At 42.3% G+C, this 14,404-nt stretch overlaps 1 protein-coding gene across 5 annotated transcripts in view; it reads left to right on the top strand.

Annotated features, from left to right (window-relative positions):
- Positions 1-14,404, top strand: part of ADAM23 (ADAM metallopeptidase domain 23) — a 318,865-nt gene that overhangs the window by 126,608 nt on the left and 177,853 nt on the right. The gene's annotated exons all lie outside the window — the stretch shown is intronic.

The following is a 14,404-nucleotide window of genomic DNA, read 5'->3' as shown; positions in this document are numbered from 1 at the left end:
AATATAAGCTCAGGTCCCCCTGGGCCCCCCCCACGCCAACTCCACTTCCTCTCCCTCTCGCATCTTTCAGGATGGAAATCAGTGTGGGGTAGGTAAATATGTCATATTTACTGGCCCCTTCCTTTTCTGAATGAACACAGTGAACAGTCGGTACCAATCATTCACTATGTTCCTGGGATTTCTTTCTTTTTTTTTTTATTGATAAAAGAAGTTACAAAACAGAGCCTCTGGGCATACCCCAGCTCACAATAGTACAACACAAAAACAGAAAAAAATAGCACTAACTAAATAGCACTCAGGGGTGATTATCAATCATGGCAGTTATAAGATATCAGAAGGAGTACATGTTGGAAGGGTACCTGCCTTGGAGGAGATCCTTTTTTGATCAATCACAGCATATATCCTTATTGAAAAAATCCCAAAGGGGTACAAAACAAAAAGAACAAAATTAAAAACAAAGTACAGAAAATTAGGTAATCCCAAAGTAAGAGTGTATTTATGCTATTAGATGAAATCCACACCCATGGATTCTTAGGCCTTCCCTCCTTTCATACAGGTAGTATCAGCAGTAGAAGGCGAATCAAAACCAAACTCCCCATATTTTATTAAAATGTTTCAGATTTCCTTCGGAGGTACAGTATAAGTAATTTTATAAAGTGCTACAACTGAGTTAACTAACACTTTCCTGCAATTTAGTGACAGGAACTCATCAGCTTTCCACTTCAAAACTATGGCCTTCCTGTGATACAAGAGAAACAGACGAAGCAATGTTCTAATCACTCTAGTAGATGACCAGGCCCAGCAAGCACACATCCACTATATGGGGGATTTTAACAGTGGTCAAGGAGTAGATGAAATCTAGGACCTCCAACCAAAACTCACCAATGCAAGGACAATAGCAAAATATATGAAAATATTCTGCTGGGGGGCAGCCAGGATATATTCTTTGTCGTCTAGGTGGTGTTAAGTGTACCATATGTAATATTTTAAATTGTATTAGTTTGTCTCTTGTTGCCACTAGTTGAGAAAGGGGGTAGTCCCCAATATCTTCTACCTAGTCCTTTGCATCCATTTCTGCCACCTATGCCCACCACTTTGAGTGCAAGGAGTCAAAACAACATGAATTGAGGGTAACAGCGCCTTCTAAATGACCGATAATGATTTTTTCAAGTAGGGGTCACATAGAAGAGACTCCAAGTTTCAGCTAGTAAATGAATCAAATCTGTACTGAATTGTGAACAACAGGCATGGCAGAGTTGCAAAAATCTAAAAAAGTTAATCAAGGATCCCCTATCACGTATGTTGTATAAACATTTACTACCCTTTGAGGCCCAGATCTGGAAGGGTCTCAAATTCTGACAGTGTAGGGTTGTACCATAGGGGTGTGTAGGCAGACCAAAGGGCAGGGGTTGAGGAGAGTTTAGACATGGTCAAAAACCAAGCCGTAATGACTGCTCTCATTGATGGGGTAAGAAATTTAAATGCATCCCGCTCCCCCCAATAAAACAAATTGCAGAGTGTTTCAAAGAAGCCCGTATAGGATGCTTCTAAGACTACTGTGAATTCGGAATCTTCCAAAATCAGCCAATTGTGGGCATGGATCAGGAGGGCAGCTAAAAAAAATGCGTGAAAGTCAGGACATAACAAACCACCTCGGATCCATTGTTTATAGAGAATCTGTTTACTAAACCTAGGTGGGCAGGACTGCCATAGCAAAGAGCTGAGAACTGAAGGAGTTGGTTAAAAAAGACCTTAGGGATCCACGTAGGGGAATGTTGGAGTACATATAAAAGAGCAGGAAGTACTTTAATTTTAATTAAGTTAATTCTGCCAAAATTGTTAGGGGAAAGTTGTCCTAAGCATCAAACCTCTGCCTAATGACTCGCACAACCAGGTACAAGTTAAGTTGGCAGCATTCCTGTGCATTAGAAAAAAGTGTAATACCCAAGTAACAAATAGAAGAGACCCAAGACATTAGACTAGCCAGTTCAGCCACACTCTGTGGCCCGGGGTCTATAGGGAGGATCTGGGACTTCTCCCAATTGGTGCAAAAACTCGAGATATCGGCAAAGGAGGACAATATGTCAAGGGCAACAGAGAGTAATCAGGGTCATTGACAAATAGTACAAAATATTCTGCGTATCATGACAGTTTTTCAGTAATCGTACTAACCTTGATACCAGTTACTGCTGCAGTCTGCCTTAACGCTGCTGCCAGTGGCTCCATAGCCAGCGCAAACAGAGCAGCGGAGAGCAGGCACTCCTGCCTTGTGCTCCACTGGATGGAGAAAAGAAGAGGAAATCGCTTTCACAACCTAATACAGGACATAGGCATCTTCTAGAGAAATTAGAACCATTTTCGAAAGACAGGGCCAAACCCAAGAATTTCTAAGTCTGCATCCAAACACTGCCATTGAACAGACACCAATGCTTTTTCGATGTCCAAAGCTACCAGCAGTCTGGTTGCAAAAGACTAGGATGGAAGCTGAAGGTGACTAAGAACTCTATGCAGGTTTATATCAGTAGATTTGCCTGGCATAAAGCCTACCTGGTCTATGTTAATTAGAGAGAGGAGAATCTTTATCACTCTGGATACCAGGACCTTGGCAAGAATCTTAAAATCATAATAAGGGAGGGAAATGGGTCTAACAAGAGGTACAAATATCTGGTGTCTTTGCTCGGCTTTGGAATCAGGACCACATGAGCTTGATACATAGAGGATGGTAATTCTTCCATACGATAAACAAGCACTGGAGTTTGGGGGCCAACACAGGGGTGTTTTCTTCTACTCCTCACAAAGGCCATCAGGTCCTGGTATCCTGTTATTTGGGAATGGAATAAATAGCTGATTCAAGTTTTTCCAATGGAGACAAAGGGGCCTCCATACCCTCCCTCTTTTTAGAAGAAAGGGTATGAAAGATTTTTGATAGTTCCATAGAAAGTATATGAGGGGAAATAGATGATGTCTGTGAATAAATATTACTATAATACTGTTTGAATTCCCTGAGAATATCTGAGGGTGAGGTAAGTATAATACCCGAGGCAGAATGTAGCTCTCGTACCACTTTCTGCAACCAGGTTAGCAAGGAGCTTCCCATTCTTTTTTCCTGATTCAAAGAGTTTCCCTGCAAAGGCACTGGCATCGGAATGAGCAATAGTGGTGAAATATAGCCTCAAGTTGAGTCCAATTTGTTCTAAGTGAGAATAATTCTCTGGGGTCACTGATGCCGTAAAGGCAGCCACGGCCTCTGTTTCTTGTCCCTCAAGCTTTGTAGTCTGAGAGGCATATTCTTTGCGTGTTGCTTTAATTGCTGATAGTGACCTTTTATGCCTCCCAAACCATAGCCAAGGAGGCAGGTTCCTAATCAAGAGTCCAGAAATCAGACAGGTTTTTGCCAACAAGTTTCTTGACCTCCTTGACCTGATTCCACCCGGGGGCTGGTTTCCAACAACAGGGGTCCCGCCGATTCCCAGACAAGCTCCAGGGGAGAATGATTGGCAGGTAGGATACAGACTCCACATGGGCCAAGACAGATGAGACCCCAAGCAGTAAATCTATATGTGAACCAGATCTATGAGGGGCAGAGAGATGAGAGTAAAATCTATCCTCCTGGCGTTTCCAGCACCAAATCTCCATAAACAGGAAAGCATCTGCCCAACATACTAGATGGATTTGCACCCCTTATAGGATTGAAGATATCTAATATATCATTCAGTATGGCATTAAAATCCCCTTCCACTGCTACCTTTGCAGGTAGATAGGGAGCCAACTTTTCCTAAATGAGGTAAAGGATGGTAGGCACAAAGAGAGGTTGACGATACCCATAGCAAACATCAAACTGCTTTAAACTCCAGTAATAAAATCATATATCAGCCCCCAGGGTCAGTCATGACCTTGAAGACTGTGTATGGTAAAGATTTATTAGGAAGATGGCAACCCCCTCTAGCATGAAGTTATTCGTAAAGCCATATTAATAGGAAATGAGACAAGGTTCAGGGAAGATCAGGTCGAACCCAACAGGCCCTTCAGGGAAGCCTACAAAAGGGGTTGCCATCCCTCCAATCTGAAAGTCTAGAACCCCTCCAAAGGGAGAAAACAGCCTTATTGGGTGCAAGGAAGTTTAGCAAAAGAGAACACCCCAACAAATTAAACTCCCTACCATGTAGCTTAGCATCAAATATAAACTACCTGTAGCGGCGGCTCCTGAAGAGCTACCCAAGAGAATCCAGTCTCGTGGATACCGCCAAGCTGGCTTAAAGATCCAGGTATCCTACGAGTGTTTTTCAAGTTTAGTTTTCCTACTTGTTCTACAACAACGTCTGTGGCAAAGACATATCTTGTATGTTCTACAGCAACATCTGTGGCAGAGACTTGTTCCTGAGTAAGCACCTTGTTGGCTGCTAGGCCTTGTGAGAGAAGGACTGTCCAACTTGAGTGAACATCCAGTTGCGAATGACTGCATCCAGAGAATAGTCAAAGTAAGCAAGTTCTTCAACATTTTGATTTAACACTAATGCCGCGTACACAAGACCAGACTTAGGTCTGACAGACTTTCGACGGAGTTCTGATGGAGTTCTGACAGAGTTCTGACGGACTTTCCGAATGAACGGACTTGGCCACACACAATCGCACCAAAGTCCGACGGATTTGAATGTGATGACATACGACCAGACTAGAATAAGGAAGTTCATAGCCAGTAGCCAATAGCTGCCCTCGCATCGCTTTTTGTCCGTCGGACTAGCACACACACGAGCGGATTTCTCGGTAGGAACTGGGTCCGGCGGAGTTCTGGCGGAAAAATTTGAAACATGTTCCATTTCTAAAGTCTGTCAGACTTTTGCAAATCAAAAGTCCGCTGCAGCCCACACACGATCGAATAGTCTGCCAGAATCATTCCGTCAGACTTTTGATGTTGAAAAGTCTGGTCGTGTGTACGCGGCATAAGAGTACCTGAACTTCCTTTTCAACCCTCTGATCCCAATTCAAGAGACTGTTCATTGTCTACGTTTTGCAAATAAAATCCATTCAAATGGATCTGTTGTCAGTCTCTCGAGTTACTGGGCCATTTACCACGGGACACCCCTAGACGTGAAACGAGTAGAACAGAAGGTAACGGTAAGCCCAAATTTAATCAGCAGCTCCTTCTGGGGTAGTGCTACATAGCTATGACAGTTTTATTCCCAAAACTTTGTGCAAACTATGTCCACTAGATGGCAGAGTCTTCCTCCAAATCCAGGCTCCCAGGGGACAAACTCCAGTGAAGTGAAGGGTGAGAAGGGAACAAAAATTGTATGTAAACCTGAGATTGGAGCTTCATAAAAAAGTGTATATACAGTATGTGTTTGAGAAACAGGGAAATGCCACATTAAGGGGGAACACTGATGTAAGGATCCAGGTCATAGAGAGGAGCAAGGGGAAAGTACACATGACCGGTGCAAACAGGAACTGAAAAAAGTATCAGAGTCTTCTGGTGAGGCACCCCATGAATGGCAGCAGCACAGACAGACAAGACATTGAAGAATTAACGGGAACAGGGAACCAAAACGAAGAAGGATCTGCACCCTCCAAGAATCAATGCAATATGGCCAACCAGTCGTCTGGAGTCTCTGGGGTTTTAAAGAACCACAGATACAGCATACTGTATGGAATGTTCTTGTCACTGAGTTTCTTGCGGATTTCAGTGAAGGATTTGCGCTTCTTTTGTACCTTAGCTGAAAAATCTGGGTTTAGGTGGGGAGGGACGTTTCCTGGCCCCTCACTAAGGATATGGTCACAGTCTCTTTGTAGTTTAACCACTTAGTGACTAATCCTTGTAGCTTTACAGTCACAGAGCGGCCTGCAAAATCACACACACACACACACATATATGTGTGCGTGTGTGCGTGTGTGTGTGTGTGTGTGTGTGTGTGTGTGTGTATATATATATATATATATATATACAGTGGTGTGAAAAAGTGTTTGCCCCCTTCCTCATTTCCTGTTCCTTTGCATGTTTGTCACACTTAAGTGTTTTGGAACATCAAACCAATTTAAACAATAGTCAAGGACAACACAAGTAAACACAAAATGCAATTTGTAAATAAAGGTGTTTATTATTAAAGGTGAAAAAAAATCCAAACCATCATGGCCCTGTGTGAAAAAGTGATTGCCCCCTAAACCTAATAACTGGTTGGGCCACCCTTAGCAGCAACAACTGCAACCAAGCGTTTGCGATAACGTGCAATGAGGCTTTTACAGCATCCTGGAGGAATTTTGGCCCACTCATCTTTGCAGAATTGTCCTAATTCAGTTACATTAGAGGGTTTTCGAGCATGAACGGCCTTTTTAAGGTCATACCACAACATCTCAATAGGATTCAGGTCAGGACTTTGGCTAGGCCACTCCAAAGTCTTCATTTTGTTTTTCTTCAGCCATTCGGTGGTGGACTTGCTGGTGTGTTTAGGATCATTGTCCTGCTGCAGAACCCAAGTTGGTTTCAGCTTGAGTACACGAACAGATGGTCGGACATTCTCCTTCAGGATCTCTTGGTAGACAGCAGAATTCATAGTTCCTTTTATCACGGCAAGTCTTCCAGGTCCTGAAGCAGCAAAACAGCCCCAGACCATCACACTACCACCACCATATTTTACTGTTGGTATAATGTTCTTTTTATGAAATGCAGTGTTCCTTCTACGCCAGATATACTTGGACACACACCTTCCAAAGAGTTCCACTTTTGTCTCATCGGTCCACAGAATGTTGTCCCAAAAGTCTTGGGGATCATCAAGATGTGTTGTGGAGAAATTGAGACGAGCTTTGATGTTCTTTTTGCTCAGCAGTGGTTTTCTCCTTGGAACTCTGCCATGCAGGCCATTTTTGCCCAGTCTTTTCCTGATGGTGGAGGCATGAACGCTGACCTTAACTGAGGCAAGTGAGGCCTGCAGTTCCTTGGACGTTGTTGTGGGGTCTTTTGTGACCTCTTGGATGAGTCGTCGCTGCGCTCTTGGGGTAATTTTGGGTGGCCGGCCACTCCTGGGAAGGTTCACCACTGTTCCATGTCTTCGCCATTTGTGGATAATGGCTCTCACTGTGGTTCGCTGGATTCCCAAAGCTTTGAAAATGGCTTTATAACCCTTTCCAGACTGATAGATCTCAATTACTTTCTTTCTCAATTGTTCCTGAATTTCTTTGGGTCTCGGCATGATGTGTAGCTTTTAAGGATCTTCTGGTGGACCTTACTGTGTCAAGCAGCTCCTATTTAAGTGATGCCTTGATTGTGAACAGGTGTGGCAATAATCAGGCCTGGGTGTGGCTAGAGAAATTGAACTCAGGTGTGGACAACCACAGTTATAGTATGTTTTAACAAGGGGGGCAATCACTTTTTCACACAGGGCCATGATGGTTTGGATTTTTTTTCACCTTTAATAATAAACACCTTCATTTACAAATTGCATTTTGTGTTTACTTGTGTTGTCCTTGACTATTGTTTAAATTGGTTTGATGTTCCGAAACACTTAAGTGTGACAAACATGCAAAGGAACAGGAAATGAGGAAGGGGGCAAACACTTTTTCACACCACTGTATATATATATATATTTTTTTTTTTTTTTTTATTTTTTTTTTTTTTTTTTCATCCCAGCACATCCTGGCACCCAGTGAATGGCTCTGAGTCTCACAGAACACAGCTACAAAGTGTAAAAAGCACAGAGCTGTGTTCAGTGACATGGGATCTAGTTAGATTTTCATTCCTTACTAAACAGAGAATGAAGAACTAGATACCTAGAAAAAGCAGCACACTGTACACACATAAAAACTTGTTGGGCGCATATTTAACCCCTTGATCAACCCATATGTTAACCCCTTCCTTCCCAGTGTCATTAGTACAGTGACAGTGCATATTATTAGCACTGATCATTGTAATAATGGCACTGGTGAAGTCTGTGGCAGTTAGTTGGTTCCTACAAAAGTGTCAGTTAGTATGAAATTGACTTCCACACTACCGCAGTCCAAATATAAGTTGCTGATCGCCGCCATTACTAGTATAAAAAAAATAAATAAAAAAATTCCAGTGTATATTTACCATTGTTTGTAAACGCTATATCTTTTACACAAACCAAAGACATGTAGCAGAATATATTTTGACTAAACTTTATTAAGATATTTGATTTATTATTTTATTTTGTATTTTTTTATGGGATATGTTTTATAGCAGAAAGTAAACATATTTGTTTTCAAAAGTATCGCTCTTTTTTCTATTATATGAAGCCAAGTCCTGGGCCTCTCCAGGCCTGATGGTGACCTCCAGAGTTAGGGACAGCTCACATCCTTCTGTGTAGAGTGGGTTATGAGGCATGATCGGTGTACTGCAAGGTAGAATAATGGGCGCCAGACACTTCTTGAATGCAAAGGGACTTATTTTCTCTTAAACAGAACTGTGGGAGAGAGCGTTTAGGGCCAGGACACCCTTTTTAGCAATAGCAATGTTAATTAGCAGACTCAAAGACTTCTATAGGTAGACAGCCATGCAGGGAAAGGCACCCAGCCAGACACCACATCTGCATGTGTAGATACGCTGCTGAAGTTTCTTAATTCTTCACCGTCCCCAGTTGGTGAGAATACTGCTCTGGTACTTGCTTCAGCTACTCACGGTGGTCCCTGGTAACAAGGAGGATGGACCCTTAATGGCAACAGCTTCCCCTCTACCTCCGACCACTAGCTATGAGTAAGCGCAAATTTTAGCGCGAAACGTGTCAGCAATTTTTGTCCTATTTTTCTCCTTTGTTGCTGTAGTTCATATGATGTAATTCTCTACTTGGAAAAATAAAGGCACAAATCATTTTTGGTTCGATCCGGAGTGCGACTGTCCAGAGTTTCTTCTTTCCTCATTTATTGGTCTGTGCAATCAGCCTGCACCTGGGACTCCCTTTGGCTGCAAACTAAACAGTTTTTCGGGTGGATTGACCTAGAGCGGTGGTTTTCTTTTCTACCTCCGACCACGACAGGTTCTCCGGCCAGCAGAACCATCACTTTTGGTTGGACTGCAAGCCGCAGTCCCAATCCTGCTCTGCCCTCTTACTTCTGGATAGGCTCTGACAGCCTAGCAGCCACATTTCCCTGGGATAAGCCCAGGGCAGTACAACACACGTCCACCCAGACAGCTGTACAGGTGGCACTGAGCCCCTATCACCTGACCTCACCCAAATAAATAGGCTCTCCCAGCAGGCCAAGGGACCCAAGAAGATCCCTGCCCATATGAGATACCCCATCTATTCCTAATCTGTCCTTGCAATGACCTTGTCTTATCTAATGTCACCAGATATCCGGCCATCTAATGTCAGAAGAGAGAAATGCAGCAATTCCCAAATTAGGGTGAAGTCAATTGATCTTCTGTCAATTGGCCAAGGCAACAATACCCAGTAAATTTACTAGCAACCCTGCCTAAACATTAGGGTGCTACATCAATAATATCAAATGCCATCAAAACAAAGCTCTATTTGTGTGGAAAAAAATATATAAATTCCATTTGGGTACATCGTTGCATGACCACGCAATTGTCAGTTTAAGTAGCGCAGTGTCACATAGCAACAAATAACCTGATCATGAAGAGGGATACATCTTCCAGAGGGCAAGTGGTTAAGAAGTGGACTAGCATGGGACGCTGTGGTGCACCAGGGGTTTTCTTCCTGTGGGCACTCTTTACTACATAGGTACCTCATCCAAATGAACAACCTCTTTGAAAAAGGTCTCTGCAAATTCCGCTGGCTTTGTCCTCGATGGGCCTTCAGGTAAGGACCCAAACATTATTGCAGTGGACCCTGTTTTCTGCATCGTCTGCCTAGGCAACTAGGTTCCAGACCGTGGTCTGCAGAGGCTGGAGAATATCAGTGTGTCGGGTTGTGACATCCTCCGTAGCGGAAATCTAGTCTTCTGTCTCAGAGAGGTGCCCTATGATCTTGTGCAGATCATTTTTGATAAAGTTGCATTCTTCAGCCTTCTGATTGATCCGGACCTGGAGAGAAGTTTTACACTGCTCGGTGGCTCCCAGGATGACATTTGTGTTGTCTGTTTCTCCCAGTGGAGGGAGTGCCGCAGCACAGTCCGGATTAGTCGCCATGTCCATTTCAGCAAGGAGCACCTGAAGCTTACCAGCCAAGATGGCGCCCGTGCCATGGATAAGGCCGGTGTGGCAGAGGCTTTCTGATAGGACGGCATCCAGTAAGGCACTGGAGTACAGCAGAAAGCTGTGCAGTACTTTGGGTCAAAAAAATGGCCAAACAGCCCGTGAATACTGTTTAGGATGGAACAGGATGGTGGGAGCTCATCAGGTTAGGTCCACTTGGGGCTACAACCAGCCATGCATTGTTCATTTTTCATGTCATAGGTTTACAACTACATTTTTGTCGGTGATCTAAAACTCCAAAGATGTTGGCTCATGCATTATAGAAATTGGCATTGGTTCGGCCTGAATAGCCCCCACACCCCAAAGTACTTTATCCCCATGTTGATGTGCACAGGGGCCTCTTCCCTACAACCTTGCGTGGCGGTTGTGGGGGTCTGTAGGCACGGGGCATGCCGGGGTCAGTGACGTCACAAGAGGGCGGTGCCACGATGTGTTGCCATGTGGCCCTGCCTCTTACCTATTTAAGAACTGACACACAGTGGAGCAGGCAGAACTTTTTTCTTTCTTTCGGTCTGGCAGTGCGGTGGACTTTGTGATTGATGATGGATCTGTATCGGGGGACAATTTTTTTTCTCCATACTGCTAATGCAGATTGCATGAGCATTATGGGAAATGTAGTTCCAAAACATCTGGCGTGCCAAGGTTTGCCATCGCTGCTATAGGGTCTACTTGGAAAGCAGTGAATCTGACATTCACCAAACATTCACTGTAGGGAAATCATACTGGTGCATGTGTTTTGAATGGCAATGATTGATTCATCAACAGTAAATGTTTGGTGAAAGTCACATTCACAGTGCTGAACTTTAAAAAACAAAATGCAGTACTTAATTCTAGGATCTTTATGCCAACACATATAGAGGTAATGGCTTTAGGTTATTTCACTTACATTACAAAGCTTAGTGGGAATGCCATTTTACTTAAAAGTCTCTTTTTGACATATTTGCTGTGCATAAGAGCTTTTTCACAGAAATAAAGCAGGTGCATAAGAAGTAAAAAATGGGCAGTTTTGCCACAGAAGCATTTTGTGAGACCTTTATATTGTGCTGTTGGCTCATAAATTACCTCCCTTGACTGCATGAAATTAGGAGCAGAAAATGATGACATTTGCAGTCTGCTAGGCACCGACAGCACTCTAGAAACAGGTAAAATATTGATGTAGACAAAAAAATGTAACAGTGGCTGCAAAATAAACTGGTTAATTACATTTCTTAGATCTCATGGAGAAGAGGTGGAAAAAGGGAGCACACATCTTATGTGTCATATACAAAGTGGCTTTTAGGTAGAATACATTCAAAACACTGCTTTACCTGAACTCAGTGCCATGTGAAATTGAAGAGCATAGTTAAAAGTTTTTATTTAGGGTAAGCCCAAAGTGAAAAGCTACAAAACTTTTACAGAAGAGTGCGCTAAACCTGTAGGTAGAGAACCAGAACCTTTGCTAAATGGAAGAGTGGGTTTGATAATAAAGTTGGCAGCACCTCCACCCAGGCCAGGATAGGGTCTCTGTGAACAGAAGGGCTCCCTTCCTGGGAAATTAACCTGTAATCTAATCAAAGTAATAGCAGAGAAACTGCTGCATATAACATTAACCATAAATATATACGTGCAATCCAGTATGTAAATAATACACTTTTATAAGAAAATATTAATAGTACATACATGCAAAGTATAAACAGGTATTATTAGCAAAAGCCCCAACAAGAGTCCTGGTGGATTTGCACACATATACCCAGGTATATATATTTATTAATAAAGAGATCTTCAGGTGATTATTGTGACAAATTCCAATTGCAGGAGCCCCTGAGGATGATCGCAATGCAGCAGTGATAGGGAGATCCTCCAAACCTTTATCCACCCATTCTGGAATAGAGATTTTAACCAGCAGAAACTGCCATATGGCACTGGAACTCATAGTCAGCCTACTCTGCATCTTAGTCTCTAGTAGTTTTTAATCTGTCATGCAACCAGACCTCCTACTACCAGAAGTGGCCATTGGATGCCTTAACTGACTTTTAGAGAATAAAATGGGCGGTCTTTGCAATACTTTCTGTCACACCGTATTTGCACAGCGGTCTTAGAAGCGTACTTTTTTGGGAAGAAATACATTCTTTTGAATCAGAAAATAAAACAACAGTAAAGATAACCCAATTTTTGCATTTTCATATGCGGGCGTTACTCACGTATGCGTGCGCTTCTTCGCTCGTAAAAAATAATTTTTTTCTTATTTATTTTACTTTTAAATTTATTTTTTGACACTCTTTAAAAAAATACAAATATGGGTCACTTGTATTCCTATTACAATGAATGTAAACCCTTGCAATAGAAAAAAAGCATAACAGGACCTCTTAAATATGAGGTCTGGGGTCAAAAAGACCTCAGAACTCATATTTACACTAAAATGCAATAATAATAAAAAGTCACTTGAAAAAATAAAAATAAAAATATTCTCCTTTAGGAGCTATGGGCGGAAGTGATGTTTGACGTTGCTTCTGCTCCCCCATGCTATGGAGCCGAGCGGGGGCCATCTTCCCCTCAGTCAACAGCCAGGCATCCACGGGAGAGGACATGATCATCTCCGCCACTACCAGCGGAGGTGACCGGAGAATGGCAGGAGGTGGGTGGGCACCTCTCCCGCCGCCGATAAAAGTGATCTTGCAGCAAATGCATCTTGGATACTACTTTTATCTTAAAGAGAAATGCACGGTGTTCCTGAAAATACTGTTGGTTATGGCAGCTACCTAGCTCTCCAATTAGCAGTGTCAGGACAAAAAGGGTAAAAGGGTGTCTTTGTTCAGGTGTGCCTGTGTCATTATGATGCCCAAATACCCAGCCAACACACTAGTTTTAAACATAGTTTTTTTTTAAACTCTTATAATACAGCAACTGTTTCAGTTTAAGAAGCCATTACAACTAATTACTAATGAAGGTTTAGAAATTAGGTCCTGAAGATGATTTAAACAGTAATGGTAAAATATATTACGCATGAAATAATCAGTTATCTTATCTGACAGTTTAATAGAATGGGTTGTATCTGCTTTATGTCTTCTGCTTCCGGCCATACCTTATTGATCACAAAGATGTGTTATACTCCATTATGCTTCATTGAAGAGTTAAGTATTCCAGAGTGTGGTGTCTAGGAGACTGCAGATACATATACCGTAATTGCAGCTCAATACACCTCAGGGCTGTACATTAGAGGCAAAATAGCTTCTCACGTTATTGAAGATGACAGCTGAAGAGAGCTACAAAGAGAATATTAAATAACCTCCAAAAGGAAGAATCGTAGACATAATGTAAATTAATGCGACTTTTCCTCCTTCTAAAAACCTTTACGCTCTGAATAATTGTGTAAACTTTTTTCCCTTTGCTAAAAATTTCCAAATGTTTTCCCAGAGGTCTCGGCATCCGCAGAGGTATCTCTTACTAAAGTTTCTCCAATGCACTTAGGAAGAGCAAAAGCTTGTCTTAAACTGAAATATATTCTAAAATGACATATCCCCCTCTGAATATAGTAAGAGGGTCATGGTGAAGGGTTCCCATTTAAATTGTGTTGTGCATAGGGACAGAGTTAGAGGCCTTTCCTAAAGTTTATAAGTAAGCTCACGTCTTTAGTGTTTGGCATTGTTCTTTGTGTCTTGGGGAGAACCCAGTTTACGGAGCCCTTGGGATTAAGTTTATGACTGCCAGAATAGTGCTTCTGCCTACCCTCAACCCTGCACTATAGTACCACCAGTACTACTTACTACTGTACAATTTGGAATTGAAAATCAATAGCAGAGCAAATGTTAAAGGATGCTTGTTCGGGCATTGCTTTGTGTATTGCTTACTTGGAAGACCTGTCAGTTATTGCCTTGATCACTTTGTACAGCATATTTGTAAAAAGCTCCAAATTGTCTTGTATTGCAAGGAAGCCGCTGCCAAGACTTGAATAGGTAATTTCAGAAAAAAGGTGTAAACACCAAAGTGGGTCATGATACAGAGGTAAGAAAGCATCTGGATGGGGTTTAATGCAGGTTAGCTTAAGGGATCAGGTGGTGGTTGTGGTGGGGGGGTTGTTAGCATTGGTTGATAGGAAAAAGTCCTCTTTCAAATCCTTACTCCATACAAAACTTTTTATTTAATTTTGGATAGAGTGTGGAAGGATTAGAGACCCTATATGGTTTTATTGCCGTCTGTGAGTCTGTTGGGGAGATTTTCCTTACTGCCTGTCTGGAGGGAAAGTGATGTGAAAACACATTTAAGGTG

Source organism: Lithobates pipiens, unplaced genomic scaffold (assembly GCF_037356315.1).
Source record: "Lithobates pipiens isolate NorthernLeopardFrog02 unplaced genomic scaffold, aLitPip1_a1.2 Scaffold_22, whole genome shotgun sequence".
Taxonomy (NCBI): domain Eukaryota; kingdom Metazoa; phylum Chordata; class Amphibia; order Anura; family Ranidae; genus Lithobates; species Lithobates pipiens.
Note: the sequence above shows the minus strand (reverse complement) of the source record. Positions and strands in the feature narration are given on the sequence as shown.